At 36.9% G+C, this 20758-nt stretch overlaps 2 long non-coding RNA genes and 1 other non-coding gene across 3 annotated transcripts; all 3 read right to left on the bottom strand.

Annotated features, from left to right (window-relative positions):
- Nucleotides 1–7469: 7469 nt before the first annotated feature.
- LOC130434851 (uncharacterized) lies at nt 7470–13651 on the bottom strand. Its single transcript, XR_008908726.1, has 4 exons — nt 13282–13651; nt 11627–12889; nt 9347–9442; nt 7470–8507 (listed from the first exon to the last, which is right to left on the bottom strand). It is a non-coding gene; the product is annotated as an uncharacterized LOC130434851 (long non-coding RNA).
- Nucleotides 12959–13214, bottom strand: LOC130434990 (small Cajal body-specific RNA 13). Its single transcript, XR_008908760.1, has one exon. It is a non-coding gene; the product is annotated as a small Cajal body-specific RNA 13 (non-coding RNA).
- Nucleotides 13652–15895: 2244 nt separating the features above from the next.
- On the bottom strand, nt 15896–20758 carry LOC130434576 (uncharacterized). The gene is made up of 2 exons (XR_008908687.1): nt 16461–20758; nt 15896–16284 (listed from the first exon to the last, which is right to left on the bottom strand). It is a non-coding gene; the product is annotated as an uncharacterized LOC130434576 (long non-coding RNA).

The raw sequence follows: 20758 nt of genomic DNA, 5'->3' as shown, positions 1-20758 counted from the left end.
CAATCTGCAACATTTATATTTCAAAGTGACAACAACAGTCACAAATCCATAAAATAAATGTCACAATCAACTGCTGAATCATTATTTAGTAAGAATAACTTATGGTGCTTTCATTTCGCTTGAGGTAACGTTAACAAATAGTTAACGAGGGGTGAACGCACATAAAACTTTTAAACAGTGGAAGGGAAAGGGGTCTTGTATCGCTTCCACATCATATTAAGATGCATTTATAACAAAGAATGGCAAAAATGCAGATGTCATGTTAATGAACACACCTTGTAAAGTTACTCTGCTAATGACGTTAACTCCAATGTGTTGACGTGTGTGAACTGAAGAATGCGCTAAATAACGCAGCCTAACGCCGTTTTCATAATAAGAGTTTTAAAGGGGGCTACAAAGCGATCTCGAATTCTTGTACAGATTACATTACACACAATATTTTAGGGGGGCTGAGCTAGAACTTTAGGGGGGCTTTAGCTCCCCTAAAAAGGGCCTAGCAACGCCACTGGTCTGAGCCATTAATTAAAAAGAGAAGGTGTGGGTACAAGAAAGACTGGGAAAATAAAATAGCTAAAGTAAATCGTAAGTGGAAGTGCATTTGTCAATTCATTGAATGTTCAAAATATTGTGAATCTTTATTTAAAAAAATATACATTGGCTGGCCTATTCAAGAGCATACATCAGCAATTACACATGTTTAGGGGAATAGGGCATTATACCATGTAAGGTGGTATGTGCTAGAAATGGGTAAACCACTAGTGAGTCTGTCCGGGGGGTGGGGGCACCGCCGCGCCAGGCAGTGTCCCACATTGTCCCTCAGAAACATACCCCTTGTCCCCCCTTCGGCTTATTAGCAGGTGGTCACCCTAGGACCAGGCAAGGTGACGGGATTTCCACTAGCTTTCCGGGTGCTTTGGCAATAGTAAGGAACGGAAAGCCATTCACAGATGGCGAAAATGCCAAAACATTTATGCTTGATGTGGCCAATGAACTGTTTGATGACTTCCCAAATAAAGACAAGATAATCAAACGAATAAAAGACATGCCCCTGTCAGCAAGAACTGTGGACGATCGTAGCATCATGATGGCAAATCAAGTCGAGGAAACACAAATTAAGGACATAAAAAGGACATACTTTTCTCTCGCGTTAGATGAGTCAACAGACGTTAGCCATCTATCTCAGTGCAGTATAGTTGCCAGGTATGCTGCAGGTGACACACTGCATGAGGAAAACTTAGCAGTTTTGCCAATGAAAGGTACAACAAGAGGAGAGGATTTATTCACGTCTTTCATGGAGTTTACTAAAGAAAAAAAACTACCAATGGATAAACTTATTTCTGTCTGTACTGATGCACCCTGTATGTTGGGGAAGAACAAAGGATTTGGGGCGCTTCTCTGTGAACATGAAAAGAGAGCCATCCTAAGTTTTCATTGCATCCTGCACCAGGAGGCGCTTTGCGCTCAGACGTATGGCCAGGTGCTCGGTGAGGTGATGTCGCTGGTCATTCGAGTTGTCAACTTTATTGTTGCCTGAGCTTTAAATGATCGCCAGTTTAAAGCTCTGTTAGAAGAAGTTGGGAATCATTATCCCGGTCTGCTTTTACACAGCAAGATGCATTGGTTTTTCAAGGGGGAAGGTGCTCAGCCGTTTTGCAGCTTGCCTGAGTGAAATCCAGACTTTTCTTGAAATGAAAGGCGTCAAGCATCCTGAACTAGACAACACTGACTGGCTCCTGCAGTTTCACTATCTCGTGGACATAACTGGCCATCTGAACCAACAAGCAGTGTTTGCATTTTTCTTTCTGCATTACATCTTTCTCAGGGACATTGAAACAGTTCGTCTTCTGCACTTTGAAAGACTGCAACAATTTAGAGATGCATGCTTAGCAAGTGACTCCACTCAACATCTGGATCTCCAGCAGCTAGCTGATCTCCTGCAGTCATTCAAAGCACGTTTTGGAGAATTTCGTGCGTGCATTGGTCTTCAAGTTCATCACTCAGTAAGTTCAAATCACTTAATGGAGAGTTGGAAAGTCTTGCGTGACAGCGAGCAGAGCTGGCGAGGGAACTGAAGTGGACAGAAATCAAAAATCTTCAACCTGAAGACCAGCTGATTCTTAAAACTTGGAACGAGCGTCCTGTTACATACCACAGAATGCAGCGTGTGAGTATTGCCGTATTGACCATGTTTGGCTCTACATATGCATGCGAGCAGTCATTCTCCCATGTGAGGAACATTAAGACCAACCTACGCACATATTTAATTGATGGAAGCCTCAACGCCTGCATGAAGCTCAACCTCACCACGTATGTACCAGACTACAAGGCCATCAGCAAAACCATCCAGCATCAGAAGTCGCATTAAAAGTAAGACATACTTAATTTATTATACGTTAAAAATACTATATGGCTCTCAATGAAATATATTTAGAAATATTTGGCCTTTATGGCTCTCACAGTCAAAAAGGTTCCCGACCCCTGCTCTAGCTGAATACAGCAAATCTATGCACATCATTTAAAAGTGGCATTGGATGAATGTGATCAAAAAGTTATGCTTGTTGTCTGTTAATTTTGTTTACTCTTTTATCCAAAGTATCCTGCAAGACATAAGCCATGTTGATTAGAACATTGTCCAATTTTCTATAATCATTTAGATTATGTAGACTAACATGTAAGATGTAAGATGATTCTCCATGTTCACTGTAACAAAAATCCTGTAAAATTTACAGTAAATTACTGGCAGCAGGGTTGCCAGCCACAGTACTGTGATTTAATTTACAGGCATTTTCTGTAATTGCATAATACAGGAAGAAACTGTAATTTTGAATAGCAACTGTATAATGCTGTATTTTTTACAGCCAATTGCTTGATTTTCATTTAATGTATTTAGAAGAAATACATAAATCACTGTATATCCAGTATGTTTTGCATAATGAATATACAGTGTTTATTTATTTTTTAATTGATACAAAAATACATTACAGACAAATTTTGTACCTTGTTGTACATGAAATATTTGTATTCAGTTACAACTTCATAGTAGCCAACATGGCTCTTTAAATAAGGAATGTTTAAACATTAATGTTTAAAAACCACGTTAACCAACATAACCATCATGTAACAACATAGCAAAACAAAGCCCAAGTGAGTCTGTAAAACGGTCCACATCATCCATATCAGAGCACAAGTAGCAGCTAGAACTATGGAAAAGAAAAAAGTGAATAATGTTAGATATTTATAGTCATAGGAAAAACAGATGACAACATTTACAGTCAGAGACAGTGAATATTAAAAGTGTGAGTGTTTCATGAGTGATTCACACCTGTGGTAAGTGACTTATGAAGTATTTTTTTTCCATATTTGGTAACTATCATACTGGTAACGTTATATAGAGGTATCTACATTCGCGTTTCATATTGGTAACCCCGGATTCAACCTCCATCCGAGGGGACCGAATGAGTCTTGCGCGGGGTTTCAGCAGCGCCGTCGCGGTAAGATTTCAAACATTCTCCGTCGCTATAACACCTGAGGACAGAAGTTGTTCATGTTATTTAGAGTTTTTGTTCACACCAGGAGTGAAGGCGGTATGTCACGAGCTAAAGTTCATTGTATTAGTAAGTTGACGGTTGTTTTTTTAATGTTGAACATCGCAACGGCCTTAGACACGGTAAAAGTTACATGCTTCGACAGTTGGGATACCACACTCGGTTGTGATTATTTTGTGGTGTAATTCAAATGTGCAAATGCAGTTATCTGTTAAATCAAGCGCCCAAATTAAAACTAGTCACCAAAGCTTCCGGTAAGTCGATGTTAACGGAGGCTAGCCCGGTAAAGTGATTAATATACGTAATCAGCTAGATATACAGTTTATGTAACGGAGGCCAGATGAGAGCTGTAGCAAAAGACTTTAGCGACACCCTCATCGTTAGAGCAGGACTGTCCACCAAATAGGACCGTTGGAGGGTGGGAGTGAGACGGCCCGTTATAAATACCAGTGTGACAATATCTTGACCGTGACATCCCTAACGTTAATGGCTTACATTTCTGTATAAGTACGGTTTTAAGAGTTACACTTTGTAATTTGCTTAGAGTTTGTTTGTAGAGTCACTTATACTTAAATGTAGTTTAATAATTTTATATAGTAACTATTAACTATTGTCACATGTGGTATTGTTTGTTTTAGGACACACTGGATGCTGTCTATTGAAGGGTAGGTTGTGTGTGACGGTGCTCAGCACAGCTTCATGTCTGGCCTTCCCACTCTGTTCATAGCATGTTACATATTCAATCTTGAGTACCAGCGTGTATCTTGGAGTCCAATGAAAGGTATTAGTTGAACAACTTTCTTACCTGCATTTTATAGATATGTTAATGTTATATAACTGTTAAGACCTTTAAAACAATATTTCTCAACGAGAGATGGATTTGTTTAGTGCAAATTATTAAGAAGTCTCCCCTATTAAACACTAGCATGCTGATCATTTAATTCATGTGTTTAAATATAATATATTTTGTATATTTAATATATAACATTTAGTTTTTCCTGACTCTTTGTAGATATTATTCCAGAGAGTGGAACAAGAAGAAGCGTCATCTAAAATGCCAGGATACAAAGAAGCAGGTTGCAGTGAACCCACATGTTGCTGCTCTTCTAAACACAATGATGAATTTTCAGTGAAATCAGAGACACACACACACACACACACACAGAGACACACAGAGACACACACACACACAGAGACACACACACACCCACACACACACACACACACACACACACACACAGACACACAAACACACAGAGACACACACACACACACACAGAGACACACACAGAGACACACACACGGAGACACACACACACACTTGTCTGTCTTACTTTTCATCGATTTCACTGAAAATTCATCATTGTGTTTAGAAGAGAAGCAACATGTGGGTTCACTGCAACCTGTTTCTTCTGTATCCTGGCATTTTAGATGACGCTTCTTCTTGTTCCACTCTCTGGATTAATATCTACAAAGAGTCAGGAAAAACAAAATGTTATATATTAAATATACAAAATATATTATATTAAAACACATGAATTAAATGATCAGCATGCTAGTGTTAAATAGGGGAGACTTCTTAATAATTTGCACTAAAAAAATCCATCTCTCTTTGAGAAATATTGTTTTAAAGGTCTTAACAGGTATATAACATTAACATATCTATAAAATGCAGGTAAGGAAGTTGTTCAACTAATACATTTCAGTGGACTCCAAGATACACGCTGCCCCATCCTGGTACTCAAGATTGAATATGTAACATGCTATGAACAGAGTGGGAAGTGCTGAGAACCGTCACACACAACCTAACCTTCAGTAGTCAGAATCCAGTGGCCTGCATGGCAAAGTGTGTCCAAAAAAAACAATACAACATGTGACGATAGTTAATAGTTACTACAGACTTTTATCTTTAAGCTTTTTACATTTAAACTACATTTTAGTATAAGTGACTCTACAAACAAACTCTAAGCAAATTACACAGAGTAACTTACACTTAAAACCATATTAATACAGAAATGTAAGCCATTAACGTTAGGGATGTCACGGTGAAGAGATTGTCACACTGGTATTTGTAACGGGCGGTCTCACTCCCACCCTCCAACGGTCCTATTTGGTGGACAGTCCTGCTCTAATGATAAGGGTGTCGGTAACGTCGTTTGCTCAAGCTCTCATCTGGCCTCCGTTACATATCGTGACATACCGCCATCGCTCCTGGTGTGAACAAAAACTCTAAATAACATGAACAACTTCTGTCCTCAGGAGCTACAGCGACGGAGAATGTTTGAAATCTTACTGCGCTGCTGAAATCCCGCGCAAGACTCCTTCGGTCCCCGCGGATGGAGGTTGAATCCGGGGTTACCAATATGAAACGCGAATGTAGATACCTCTATATAACGTTACCAGTATGATAGTTACCAAATATGGAAAAAAACACTTAATAAGACTTATCACAGGTGTGAATCACTCATTTTGCGCACTACCACAATCTCGACTGTTGAAGGTCATCCCGCCATTGTAGATTTGAAATTTACAGCAATATTCTGTACATATGAGTTAATCCGTCACGTGACCCCAGAATGCATTGCACTTTACAGCAATATTCTGTATTATTTAAAAAACAGTCAGCTTCTGTAAAATAACGCTGTCGTTTTTACAGCAATTCGTTACAGTGTTTATTTGGCTTCTGGTGCTGCTTATGATAGAGAAATCCAGTGTTAATCAATGTATGTACAGTTAAGGGGCCTAATAATTGATGTTGTCTTTACATCTAATTATGAAAAGGAGAAAGGGGCCAACACACAGCCAGGTCTAGCCAGACAGCACCTCCTGGAGAGAATGAATATTTGTTGTGTACTTGTATGAATATGAATTAACAATTAATATTGATGTGTATTGTTGTTTTCTCTTGTATTCTGAAAATAAATGTTTATGTATATGAATGAATGCTTATTAATTATAATTGTTTTCAGTGAGGTACCATGGGTCTGATGCCCATTCCACCTAAAACAGTACATTTTAATGATTTCATTTGAAAGAACGAACAAATTCTACCTTTTCAAATTTCATGCAAAATCTGATAAAATAAGGAAGTTACAAGCAAAAATGTGCTGATAATAAGCATTTTCGGTCACACGACTTCTATTGTAGTTAATGTTAACTATTTTACTATATTCCTCGGTATTATAAATATCATAACTTTCGCAATCCTCAACTGATTTTTACAATTCAGGTGTCGTCGTATAGGGAATTTTCAGCTCTGTCTAGTCATGTGATCCATTTTGAGCTTAGGGGTGTTTAGAAATTTTGTCATCATACCTATGCACTCTAAAATGTTTTACTGCGATTTACACCAAAAAAATGAGTAAATTTTATAGCTGTGAATTCAATCATATTGAGTAAATCAAATTAAAAACATTAAGTATATCTGAATAACTCCATTTATATATACGACAAATAAAATCGAGTAGATCTACTTTATTTTATTTGTGATATCTGAATAACTTTACTCGATTTTATTTGTCATATAAAATAATTGAGTTATTCAGATTTACAGATTTTTTTTCTCGCATTTACCCTGTTTGAACAGTAAATTTCATTGATTTTGCAGCTATAAAATTTACAATTTTTTTTTAGTGTAAATTGTTTCACCAAGAAAAAAAAAAGGAAATCGCAGTAAAACATTTTAGGTGATGACAAAATTTCCAAACAACCCTAAGCTCAAAATGGATCACATGACTGGACAGCGCTGAAAATTCCCTATATGACGACACCTGAATTGTAAAAATCAGTTGAGGATTGCGAAAGTTATGATATTTAAAATACCGAGGAATATTGTAAAATAGTTAACATTAACTACAATAGAAGTCGTGTGACCGAAAATGCTTTTTATTCGCACATTTTTGCTTGTAACTTTCTTTTTTTATCACATAAAATTTTCACTATTTACTAAATGTGCATTTAATGTAATATTGGACTATCAATTATCAAAGTGTTGCATTTACTTGTTTACATTGTATACATTAACCTTTACTCCAAGAGTACTTTACAATTAATAATAAAACCAAGTTATAAAGAAAGCACCTGTGTACACATTATTTAAATTACAACATGTATTTGTGAATTAAACATTTGACAATGTGAAATCATTCTAAAAATCATCATAACATTGAAGTATTTTGCATGTAAAATAGCCTTAAAGACTAAACCTTACTGGTGAATACCAACCACATCACCCACCTTTAAAGCAATAAATTAATAAATGCAATTGTAACTGCCACATTAGATTCAACATTAAAGGGATAGTTCAACCAAAAATGAAAATGTTGTCATTATGTACTCATCCTCAAGTTGTTCCAAACCTGTATAATTCAGAATCAAAATATTCAAAATATTCTCCTTCGTGTTCAACAGAAGAAACATGTTCAGGTTTGGAACAATTTAAGAGTGAGTGTCTTATGAAAACATTTACATTTTTGAGCAAACTATCCCTTGAAGACAATCAATCTAAAAACATTTCAACCGGAATACCCATTCTTTGCGATGATCTTGAATAGTAGAGCTGTTCAAGATCAAGAACTATCACTTGGAGACAATCAATAAGAAAAACTTTCAAACAGGTACCCATTTTGTGGGATGATCTTGAATAGTCTATCGAAGCAGCTGTTTTTTTTAGTCTCTGAACCTTAACATACAGTTTTGCTGGATCCATTTTAAGAAGAAGTTTTTGGAACACTTAAGTTCAAATGAGTATCTGTAAGTCTCGGGATATCTCAGATCCAGAGAGTAATTGAGAACCAAAAGATAGCAGCAAGCTCTGATGAGATTGGCAAGATTTTTGAGGACAGTGATGCCCTTAATCACTTTTCCTACATCGGTGACCGCCCCATTGCTCTGCAGGATGTAGATTTTAATAGCCTCCTCTGGCAACTGCTCTTCCACACTGACGGTATGATCAGCAGAATCCTGTAGACACATAAAGATTGTAAAGATTGCTGGTTAGACTTCACCCTAACTTTCAGCCCGAATGTTACAAGACAGTGACAAATACACAAAAACGTAGCCTCCCTTCAGGGTGGTACAAACCACATTACAGGTGAAATCTAAAGTTTACTTGGGAAAGTGTTAAAACAATTAACAGCAATTTTCTTGTTCTCCATTGGGAAATGCATTTTTAACAAAAAACCAATGACAAACGAAGAGAACAACATTGACATTAAAACATTTTTTACCTAAAAAAAGGATTAAAAAAAACTATTTTCCTTAATGAAAAACTTAATTTATCAAAAAGTATCACGACAAATTCAATTATATATATTTTTGTAAATAAACAAGACTAAACAAAAGAGTAAAGAATCAAAAACCACTAGCTTGTTGTTCAGTATTATTTTTAATGAAACAACAATAAAAATAGTACATCATCAAACTTCCTATTCCAGAACATTTATAAACAAAACGATAATATGACAAAATTTTACCTGCTTGTAAGATAAATACAATGACACTGTATTACAGTGTATTACACTGCTCTCTGGAATACTTGATTCTGATTAGCCAATTGTGAGATTCCAAGGTTTGATATTGGTAGATAACAATGGCTAAAAAAAAATTTTGGTTTCGGCTAGGATTTTGGTACTGTGGCGCTGCATGACGTCACACAGTAACATATTCATGACATCATTGCATAGTTCTGATTTGCAATTCGAGACTCTTGCAACTTATCAGCTTCTACTCTCTAAATATTCAGAGTTTAAACTTCAAAACAAACAATGTAAAAATAAATTACTGAAAACTACTAAACTAACCACAAATTCCTTTATTAAGCCACATGCATCTTCTCCCAGATAGTCAATGAGGCATCGAATGACAACTTCACTTTTTCGGTGAATGGAGACTCCACTCTGTAAAACAGAAGATCAATTAATACAATTAAAATTAATAAGAAAATGAAGTAAGTTGGCCCTGGAATTAACCTCTATTATAAGATGACTATCTACACCACAACCGCTGCATCTCAATCTAATCCCTATGTTGTGAATCAGAATATCTGGTACATGAATTTGGGCACTGGATAGGACAGTAAGGAACCTGACTCACATTAATTACATTACTCAATACGAGGTTCATACAGAATCTGTATACGTTTTTGTTAATTATGTGGATCAGTTTTAAATGCGTTTACATTTGTATAGAAATGTAAATATGTGTAAATGTGTTAGAAAAGTTTTAAAATACTGCATTTAACATTTAACTGCAAGTGACAGTGGTCTGGGTTTCTAAACATCATTTAAAAAGAGGCAGAGACTACAGAGAAGTTTTAAGAGCTAAGTAAAGAGACCGTTTAAACTCTGAATACAACAAACCAAATTATAACTGAATTAATTTGAACCAACAGAAAACGTCCATATCCTTTTGTATGAAAAGCATATGTATTATTGTTCATAGTGTTCAAGCAGAATGAAGGGTTCATATGAAGACTTTCTTATGATGATTTTACTGTGTATTAAGCAGACGCGATTTCTTTAAGACTGCAAGGGAAGCTCAGCTTCCCCTATAATTGTCAAAAAATGAATGGTCAAATAAATGTACTATTATGTTAACATTTTATTGAATAAAAATGCGTTAAACACGTTCATCTCGAACGAAAACAATTTCGTTCAGAATCAGCTACTTAGGTCGGCTGACTCAATTTCCTTCTCATTCATTCCCGTAGCGTACAGTGCATTACTCTGTTGAAGCCCAGCGTCCATTGACTTCAATGCGGCTGCTTTAAACAGTTTTTTTCAGTGCTTAGAAACCAGACGGTCATTGGATAATGCTGCGATTATGTCCGGACTCAGAGCATCTGCTTGATGATTGGAGGGTCTGTCATCTCTTTTTAATCCAGTTTTATGTCCTAAAACGCTCGTTTTTTGGGGTCGACAGCTTATAAAAACGTATTTCTTGTTTTTTTTTAGCCTGTTTGCTATACACATTGTCACATATCAGCTTTTAGACATTGTTTTTTTGTTGTTATAAATCATAAATGACAAGGAGGCGGCAGCTTCTCGCAATGCAAAGAGACGGTTGGTGTGGGCGTGGTCTTCTAAATATATATATATATATATATATATATTAGATCGTTTGTTCATTAATTCATATAGTCTGAACTAGCCAGCTAGCAAACTGCACACGATGGCAGACAGTGCTAATATTGTTGACCTGATTTTGGCAAAGCCATTAGAAAGTCTTCCTTACGTGGAGAAACTTAGAATTAAACAGCAGGGCAGATCATCACCTAAGATTGATTTCGTGCAAAAGATAGGGAAAAGTAACTCCTGGTATGACAAAGCTGGCTGACTGGAAGTGCTGTGAAAAAGAAAATGTACTGCTGGCCATGTCTGTTGACATGGGTTACAGAGCAATTTCTTGAAAAGGAACGTAGGGCAGAATTTACATATAAATAAATGGACAATTTTTATGATTTAGGCCGAAAATGAGCTTCCCCTCTTTAAAAGATCAGCAGCCGCCACTGGTATTAAAGACATTTACATTTGTTTCACAATGTTCTGGCAGTTTTCAGAAAGGTTTGGTTTCAGTGGACGGGTGCTGCGTTTGCGTGTGGAGGAATTGTCAAACAGATTAGAAAACACTGCGGTTTTGAAAATATCGGCGTTTGTGTGTTCGCGTCCCCATAAAGTGTGATACGCACACGATGAAAACTCCACAGCGCCACTTATTCTCGGAGTCCAGTAAATCACATGAATATCAAACGGGCCCTGATATATTATGTCAGCCTATACAGTTGGTGAGCTGATGAGACCCACGTCTAGTTGTTAGACCATGATTAACGTTCCACAGGACGTTTTACATTCAAATATACTTTGTTAATTTTTGTCGGACTAAAAAATAAATACAAGGTGATTCAAAGAGTATCAAGTTACCCATTAAAAAAATGGTCACTGGTAGCTTACAATACAAACGGCTGCGACAACATTGTAAAAAACTAAAGTAACACTGCCGTGTAACTTATACACGTACATAAGGTCACAGTTTATTTATCTTTTGATTATAGTTTTACTAAAATATGGATTTTCAAGAGAGACCTTTCAGCTTGCTCCCGCTTAGCCGCGAAGTGGAGGTTAGTCGATGTTCCTTAGCTGAAGTAAAATACAAAAACCGTTAATAGTAATTTCTTAATATTAAACTATTTGATAAAGTACTACAAACATACGTATAATTAAAGTAAGCGGACTAATTGTTACTTACCAAGATTTCTGAGGCGCTGAGAGCAGATGGGTAGACTTGTTGCTCAGGAAAGCACGCAGACGTGGTGCACACGTGATCACTTTAGCCGCGAATGTTACTCAATTTTATTTGTTGATGTTAAATCAATAAGACAATTTATAGGATTTACTTAATATATTTAGATTTGAAAACTGATCAGTACAAGTAAATGATCTTCAAATATATATATTATATTTCACCTAAATATTAAATGGTATATTAAAAATATAATTTGTTAGTTAAATACTCATTTATTTTCATTAAAAAACTTAAATAATATATGTACATTTTAGAAAAAATAACTTGGATTTTTAAAGGATTTTTTTAAATATGTCCAACTAAAAAAAACACTTAAATGATTTTAAAAGATTTTAATAAATTAATATAGCTGTTTATTTTTGTGAAATTTACTTAGTACACTCTAAAAAATAATCCAGTTGCAAAGTAAAATTGGATCATGTAGACCAGGGCTATTCAAATCTTACCCTGGAGGGCCGGAGCACTGCAGAGTTTAGATCCAACCCTGATCAAACTTGCACACCTGTGATTTTCTAGCGATACTGAACAGCTTGATTAGCTTGCTCAGGTGTGTTTGATCAGGGCTGGAGCAAAACTCTGCAGTGCTCCGGCCCTCCAGGGTAAGATTTGAGGAGCCCTGATGTAGACAGATATGTCTTTCAAAGGGCTCTATAGTCCTTCACAAGAAGCCTTTCACTCACTTCACCGTGGTTGGCGAAAACAACATTATTCGTTATGGCCACAAACTTACCTAACCTGTCTTAAATGAAATGGCTTTTCAGTAAAAGAAAGTCAGTAGAGAAGGAACTATCATCAGCTTGGTGAGCGCGGATCATAATGTCCTCCAGAATTTTCCCTTTTTCTGCAGCCATCGCAAATAGAAACCGGCCCAATTGCACGTCTTCCGTCCTAGCCGCGAAATTGCTTGCTGGGATTGAAGACTTCACACAGCCCAAATACATAATTTAAGTAGTAGGCTTGAGGCTGAAAATCCTAAAAACATAAAGCAGGGATGTTTCATGATTAAACTCAGTCCATACACCCCTTTGAATCCGGGCACCAACCTACAGAATAAAACAATCATATATGTTAGTCTGAAAATGTATGCATTCTCCCACATACTTTAAAACGTAAATTGTGGCAAATCAACGTGCTTTGACAGTGTTCTTTTCCTGCCATACAATATCTGCTTGCCACTGATATAGCCTACTTTTCCTGTTTTTAGATTGGTAATGGTACATAGAAAACCATCACGGCCGTGAAAACAGGACCATATTTCAGTTGTTGAGAGAATATCGCACGTAAAGCTTCATAGTCTGCAGAAGTCACGCCTTTTGCTTCTTCTGTTTTATCTCTGCAGACTCGCCAAGTCTCCAGTGACTGCAGACACGAGAGACCAGAAAAGCAAGGCTGCCGGTTCTTTATGATATACATAAATAAATGTGGATGTACTCACTTTCACCTCACTGTTATCCGCTGGAGTGAAACAAACTTCAGCCAGATATACTCTTATTATAGTTGGATGGAAGGGTACTGTAATACTTCCAACTGGAGAAACCACGGCTACACAACACATTAACATCCATTAAAGAAACTAGCATCTGGACTCCTTTCCTGCGTTCCGCTATTACAAAACGGCGACGGCCCAGTCCCAAATGGCGCATTTCATGTTGACGTGCGGTCTCGTGCACTTAAATTGCGCGTGCTCGCCAAGTCTACGAGTCTGTAGGATGTCCCAGATGTCTTTTTTTAGAGCGCAGAAGTTTATTCGCTAGTGCCTCCTTCGGCGAAGCCCGCATTGAAGCAGACTCCACTGAAGTCCCCTACCCAGGAATCCTTGCGAACGCCCAATCACAGAACGGATGGTAAGTATGGAAGCAAATAAGAGACAAAATGTTTTGAAATTTAACAGCCTATGAATGCTTGATTTTGAATTATTTTACTTTGGAAACCATGTATCTGAATGTATTTGTTTCGAATTTACCTCTATGAAATTTAAATATGAAAATTCTTGATTTCCAATTTAAAACCCTGAATTTAATGCTCACAAATTCAGATACAAAAAAAATCAACTTACAGAATTTCAGATAAAATACATTCAGATTTATCAAATTTGATTGCTCTTATTCAGATCTCAAATTTCAAGTTAATACTTTTCAAGGAAAACATCTGTCTAATTCGACTGCTCAAATTCAGATCGAAAAATTCAAGTTAAATATTCACATGTTAACATCCGGGCTACCGTTCAATGGTTCGGTTCAATTACAGACGGGCTCTGGGCTCAACTGTTTTTCCTATCCTGGGTAGCCCGGATGTTACCATGTGAATATTTAACTTGAATTTTTCGATCTGAATTTGAGCAGTCGAATGCTCAAACGTGTTTTCTTTGAAAAGTATTAACTTGAAATTTGAGATCTGAATAAGAGCAATCAAATTTGATCAATCTGAATGTATTTTATCTGAAATTCTGTAAGTTGATTTTTTGGTATCTGAAATTGTGAGCATTAAATTCAGGTTTTTAAATTGGAAATCAAGAATTTTCATATTTAAATTTCATAGAGGTAAATTCGAAACAAATAAATTCAGATACATGGTTTCCAAAGTAAAATAATTCAAAAACAAGTATTCATAGGCTGTTAAATTTCAAAACATTATGTCTCTTATTTGCTTCCATAGTAGGAGTGTCGTGGATGTCTGACGTTTAATGTATGTTTTGATAAAATTTATTAACTAGTTACATAGTGAATTATTCACATTATTGCTTATTTATTTTCTATTTAGCTAGCTATTCAAGAATAAAAACGTTTAATGCCGTGCATTTTCTTGCTTAAGGTAATAAGCCATATTTTGTTGTAGATTTATTTAGTTGTCTCTGAACTCTGTAAAGCTGAACAACACAGCTTCTGTATTATAGAATAATATTAAATAACAACATTTATGCATATTAAGAAGTGAATACAGAAGAATAGTGTATACAAATAAATAAATATACATAAAGCAGTTATGACATGAATGACAAATGAATGTGTAGCCAGGTTTTATAATGAGAAACCCTATTTAGCTGTCTAACTCAGTCACGAAAGGGTTAACTTTAATTTTGGATCTTTGATGGACTTGTAAGTGAGCAAATGGGTGAATTGTATTAGGCACTGAGCTGACCAATCAGCTGCCAGCTAGGCTCCGTTACAGTTACGCCTCTAGTTTCGCGTCACTGCACGTTCTTTTGGCGCTTGCATTTGAGCATAGGAGCCTGCGTTATCTGCTTGAGTGTAAACGAAAGCTGTGCCTGAATCCACTGTTGTCACGGAGCTAAAGGCAGTGAATTGCGTTAAAATGGTCAGGTTTTGGTAAAGAGTTGGAAACATCGTGCAGAGATCCTTTCTACGGAGTGATATAGATCCACATGTTCCAGACGTTCTCCCAGAGAGTCATAGATTCCCAGTCCGGGTGGCTGGTGGCGAGCCAACCGCGTTTGTAACTCTGACTTTAGACGGATTGCCAGGATCATCTTCTTCATCTTCTTGGTGGTAGGACAAACACTATCACAAGTTAAAAAAGGGGCCCCAACGGTGAAACTGAACTCTTGTCAACTAAGGCAGGTCGAAGCGAGGATAAACTGAGCTCAAAGACACTGAAAAGAGCAATAGCATCTGGCTGCAGACGAGATGCACTGTCAGTCACATGCACTGTCAGCCGCGCATGCGCACTCGTCACATGCACTGTCAGCCGCGCATGCGCACTCGTCACATGCACTCTCAGCCGCGAAAGCGCACTCGTCACATGCACGCTCTAACGTATTTCACGAGGTGAACTGTAAGATTCTATTAATAAAATGTGAAGGTTACTGCTTTTTAAGAGTACTGTGAATACTGGTGGTTCGGTTCAAGGCCAGGTATTTATTATAATTATAGCTGAAATACATGAATGAGCATCTACACTAATAATGAAAATACATAACTAAATAAAACCTTTTCTTGTACACGTATTCTTCCACCCTAAAAATATAAACAAACTCACATATAAACATAAATGTCTCATTCTACAATAAACAGGTGCTTGTTAATCAATGGTTTAATGATAAAGTTTTATTATATAGACATACTATATATATATGACGGGTCATATGTGGCATTGTGAAAAAATGTAACATAAAATCATAGAACAAAACAAAAAACGACAACCCTGTTCAATCTTGTACTCGACAAAAGACTCTAAGATGCATTTTGTCCACCACATTCTCTAAAAATGTATGCATGTCCTGCATAAAAGTAAAAACAGACATCAGAGGCTCTACACTATCATGTTCTATGACATCTGTACTGAAGAACTGTTCCAAGGCCTCTGCAGCTTCATCATCCTCTAGCACATTATAAGTGGAAGCTGAACTGATCCAAGAATATCCCCAGAGTTCTCCAAGTACCACTGACTGGCAGTTTGGAAGATCCGTCATGACACGCTCCTAAGAAACAACAATGCAGAAGATGATAAATAAAAATATGCTGAACAATAACGGCCACAACCTCTCTAACAAAACCTCCTTTCGTGGAGACTGAACCACCTGCTTCTTCGATGCAAACTCACAGATGAAAAGATTGGTTTCATCTACCCTAAAAAGCAAATATAAATTTTACTTACCTTTACGGCTACCTTTTTAAGGTTGCTGGTACTTTTCCTGAGGAGTTACCTGAGAAGTTACCTGTCCGTCAAAAGGCTCTTCCTGTTAGTTGAGAAAATACAGCACAAGTTTACCAAGTTAGTCATGACAACCGTTAAAGACATATTTCAAATTTTCCTCTCATACAAGCAATCGAACTCTCTCTCATACACCACTACTATACTATCACTCACATACTGTCAAAGCATTCACATGCATGCTATCAAACTCATTAACACAACCATTATTAAACTCTCAGACATACACAAATATTGGATAATTTTTTGTTTTTTATTCAGGGGTAAAAGTATATATAAAGAACTTAATTAATAAATTAGAAAGAAAATGATCTAATGACACAAGGATTGAAAGATTTTTGGTAGTAATTGTTGGACTTTTAAGTGTCCTGCATGTTCAAAAATTGAAGGTAGGCAATCTCTAATAAGTATTGACGTTTATTAATCAGATTATAACAAAATACAGCGCGCTGGGTTGCTGGACAACACTCCTCTGTCCTTCCAAGGAACAACAACCCCCACAGCACATATTCACAGCATTTATTGTTATTTCAAGCAGATCTCTCTTCTGCTGGGGGGCCGGGATCCCCCTTGTTTACCCCAATCACCAACTTCTGCCTTATCTGGTTCCTGCAAAACACTCCTGAGAAAACAACATACATTCCACATACCTTCCCCCACCCCCTACACAACTGCAGCCAAAGATGCCCCCTCTATCTCACATCTCCTGTTGAAAGCACATTTAGTATTGCAAACAGCTTTTAAATACTTCATAATATGAGGTATACGGTTAAACTCTAATGCATCATTGCCAGAAAATAAACATTAATAAAACATTAACTATAATGGAAATGAACATTATTAAAACATGATAATTCCCTCATTTGCGCAATAGTACGTTTTAAATGCCTTGAATAGTCGTTTTCGTCAATGGATTCAGTGAAGGGCAAAAAGGGGAATGAAACGATGTGCAACAAGAAGTGCACTGTGGTATCAGGTGCTTTACACCTGCTAGGACTATTGACTGATGCATCTGTAAGCAAAAATTTAGATAGAAATGAAAATCATTCTGATGTGTATAATATTCTTTTGTTTTTGTTTAGCTATTTTATAGGGTTAGGGTTCCAACGATTCACTGTGAGCCGATTGAAAATCGATTATAATGTGTGACGATTCAAATCGGTTGAGGTGTGAACTGAATGGAAATACATTTTTAACCCTAACATTTTTAAACAGCAGGGGCCACCATGTTCACTGCAAAACTAAACGTGGACTTGCTGATATTTCGTAAAAATGCCTTAAAATCTAAGAAAGGCCCAGACAGTATTAGTTTGTTTATTTAAAAATAATTGTTCTAATATTAATTTGTTTTAATATTGCAGGTTAGTTTTGTTGTTTGAAATAAAACATAATTTATTAAACAAAGAAACGTGAAGCATTTAAGAAATAAGACAAGGGAAGTTGTTCATTTTGTAAAAATAAATCTTGAATAAATCGCATCGTGAGCTGAGTGAATCGTTACATCCCTATATTTGATAGATTTCAACGTCATATTAAATAATGTTGAGTAACACATTGTCTAAAAAATAACTATATAGTGCAGGTCACCTCTTTCCTGTGTGTTTTCAAGCAACGCTACAAATTAATTTAGATAACGTTAGTTCTTCAATAAATTACTGTATGAAGAACATGTATCGTTAACCAAGTATCATAGATGCGATATATCTACCATTGATTATAAGGATTAAGTTAGGTTTCGAAAACATTATCTTATATATTAAAACGATACTTTACATCTATCTTATACTGTATGAATGAAATCAATATACTTACAACAGTCGTCTGATAATGTTAAAGAACGTTTTCGATTATATTTGTCAAATAATTCATAATAACACTTTTACTTCGACTTAATCTTGTATGAGAATAAATAAATAAATTGAATATTTAATAAATATACTTATAATTGGCCTGTAGGTGCATTTCATTCACACACGTGTCTGACAGATTGTTTGAGTGCGCATGCGCGGCTGAGACTGCATGTGTCGGAGTGCGCATGCGCCGCTGACAGTGCATCTGGTCTGCAGCCAGACCCATCTCGAAAAGAGAGAGTTTTGTTTACGTGCGCACTTTATTATTTTAGTTTGTTATTTTCATAAATGTGTTTTTTTCCTTGTATGTGTGTTTCACCCTGTGAAGTTAATACAGGTTGCCTAACTGTCATTCTGGTGTGGTATGTGTTTTATTGATATTCAATTCACAGGCTCTTAACAATTTAGCGTCTTCTGATTCTGTTCAAAATTGTATTTATGATAACTTCTATGACTACTTTAGACTATTAACTTTACTTTACTTTAGACTCCAGTCCCAAATAACTACAATAGGACAACAAGTGTGATAGATTTCACGTGGCGCTGCGCAGACTGATCAGCGAATGACAAAGAAGTACCGCGAGAGTGACTACAAAGCCCCGCTTGCTTTTTCCGGCGTGATGACCTCAAGTCTTCCCCAAAATGCACTACCACGTACCCTTGTGGCCTTGTGCCTAGAGCCCTATAGGTCTGCATTTCTTGACGTCACCAAGTGTGGACTCGGAGGATGTCCACAAGACCGGAGTGCGCCATTTGGGACAAGGTAGACTTCACCGTACATTTCTTCTTCTTTGGTTTCATGGCAGTATCAAAGCTTACAGATTCACTGAGGGCTGTTCTATAAAACAAGATAAGCAAATAAGACTGGCTTATTTAGGTTAGCCGGTTTTATAAACGTTTTATTTCCGTAAAGATAACCAAAAACAAACCTTAAAAGACTTTCTGGAAACCAGAAACGTTATGAGAACAAACCTTAAAAGACTTTCTGGAAACCAGAAACGTTATGAGAACGTTCAGAGAACGTTATCCAATTTTTTTTCCCTTTGGCCTCACTTCACGTCAGTAATGAGTATATCCATGCTGTGTTGACATCGTTTACACATCATTCCAAACAATATTGATGATTAAATAGCTTTCCTGTGGCTCAATGGTAAGAGCATTGCGTTAACAACGTAAGGTTTTGAGTTCGATCCCAGGGGAATGCAAGTACCTATGTAAAATGTATAGGATAAAGCAATGTAGGTCGCTTTAAGTGTCTGCCATAGGCCTATGCCTAAATGTATTGGATTCTTATATTACACCGTGTCTATTGACAGAAGAATAAACATTTAATCATCTTCAAGTTTACAATATTAAGTGCGGCTCCTTTTTTAAGCCTATAACAATTAAAAGCTCCCGATCTAGCCAAAATACGTGACTGTTACATAATGTCAACGTAATCCTATTAGCAAATTTACGTGGTGGCGACCAGAATTACTAGGCTTGTTCGACGTGATGCGGCGCCGCAAGATTCGACCAGTGGTGGATGACATCAAAGTACTGCGAGAGCAATTCGAAAAAACATAAAAAAATTCTGTCGAATAGCTCGCGCAAACAACGCGTACTCTACGCGCAAACAACGCGTACTCTATGGAACGCCAGGAGGGCCAAAAACGTGCGTATTTTAACGCGTAGAGTACGCGTACTCTACGCGTGAAAAATCGACGCGTACTCTACGCGCAAACAACGCGTACTCTACGCGCAAACAACACGTACTCTACGCGTGACGTCAGACGTCAATTTCGCGTGTTTTTGGCCCATTCGGCCACTTGCCCGTGGACGTGTAAGCGTGATGAGTTCCCATTGGCTGACGAGCGGAAGGGTTAAACCATTACTGTAGGCCTAGGGGGTTGCCTCCCATTTCTGACTCCCTGCCATCACAATGCATGTAACATGCGAAAGATCCACGTATCTATTTACGTATCCATTTATCTAATAAGCTATTAGATATAGACGTTTTATCATCTTTTTTAACGTTTATTGCCGGGTCATGTTAGTAGCCGTTTTAGCAGAGAAATTGATTGATAAAAGACACCATTTATATATCAGTTCCAGTGTTGTAGGGGTAATTGACGCTGTCAGTATAAGTTGTATTATGGTGTCCGGGTCGATGTAGGATCGAAGCCCGCTTCCCGCCAGGACTTAATTCTCCTGTAACAATTTTTTTTTTAGAAAACCTCTAGCCACAGTTTTAAGCCCTATCCATTAATACATACGTTTATCATTTGTTAACTTCTTAAATCAGTAAATTTATTCATGTTGAATAATTTATAAAATGTATTGGTAATATTAGGTTTTATATTCTTACTAATTTTCAAACCTTGGCTACGGCCCTTTTTTATATATTTTCAG

The sequence above is a fragment of the Triplophysa dalaica genome, chromosome 13 (assembly GCF_015846415.1).
Source record: "Triplophysa dalaica isolate WHDGS20190420 chromosome 13, ASM1584641v1, whole genome shotgun sequence".
Lineage (NCBI taxonomy): Eukaryota > Metazoa > Chordata > Actinopteri > Cypriniformes > Nemacheilidae > Triplophysa > Triplophysa dalaica.
This window is presented reverse-complemented; position numbering and strand designations above follow the sequence as displayed.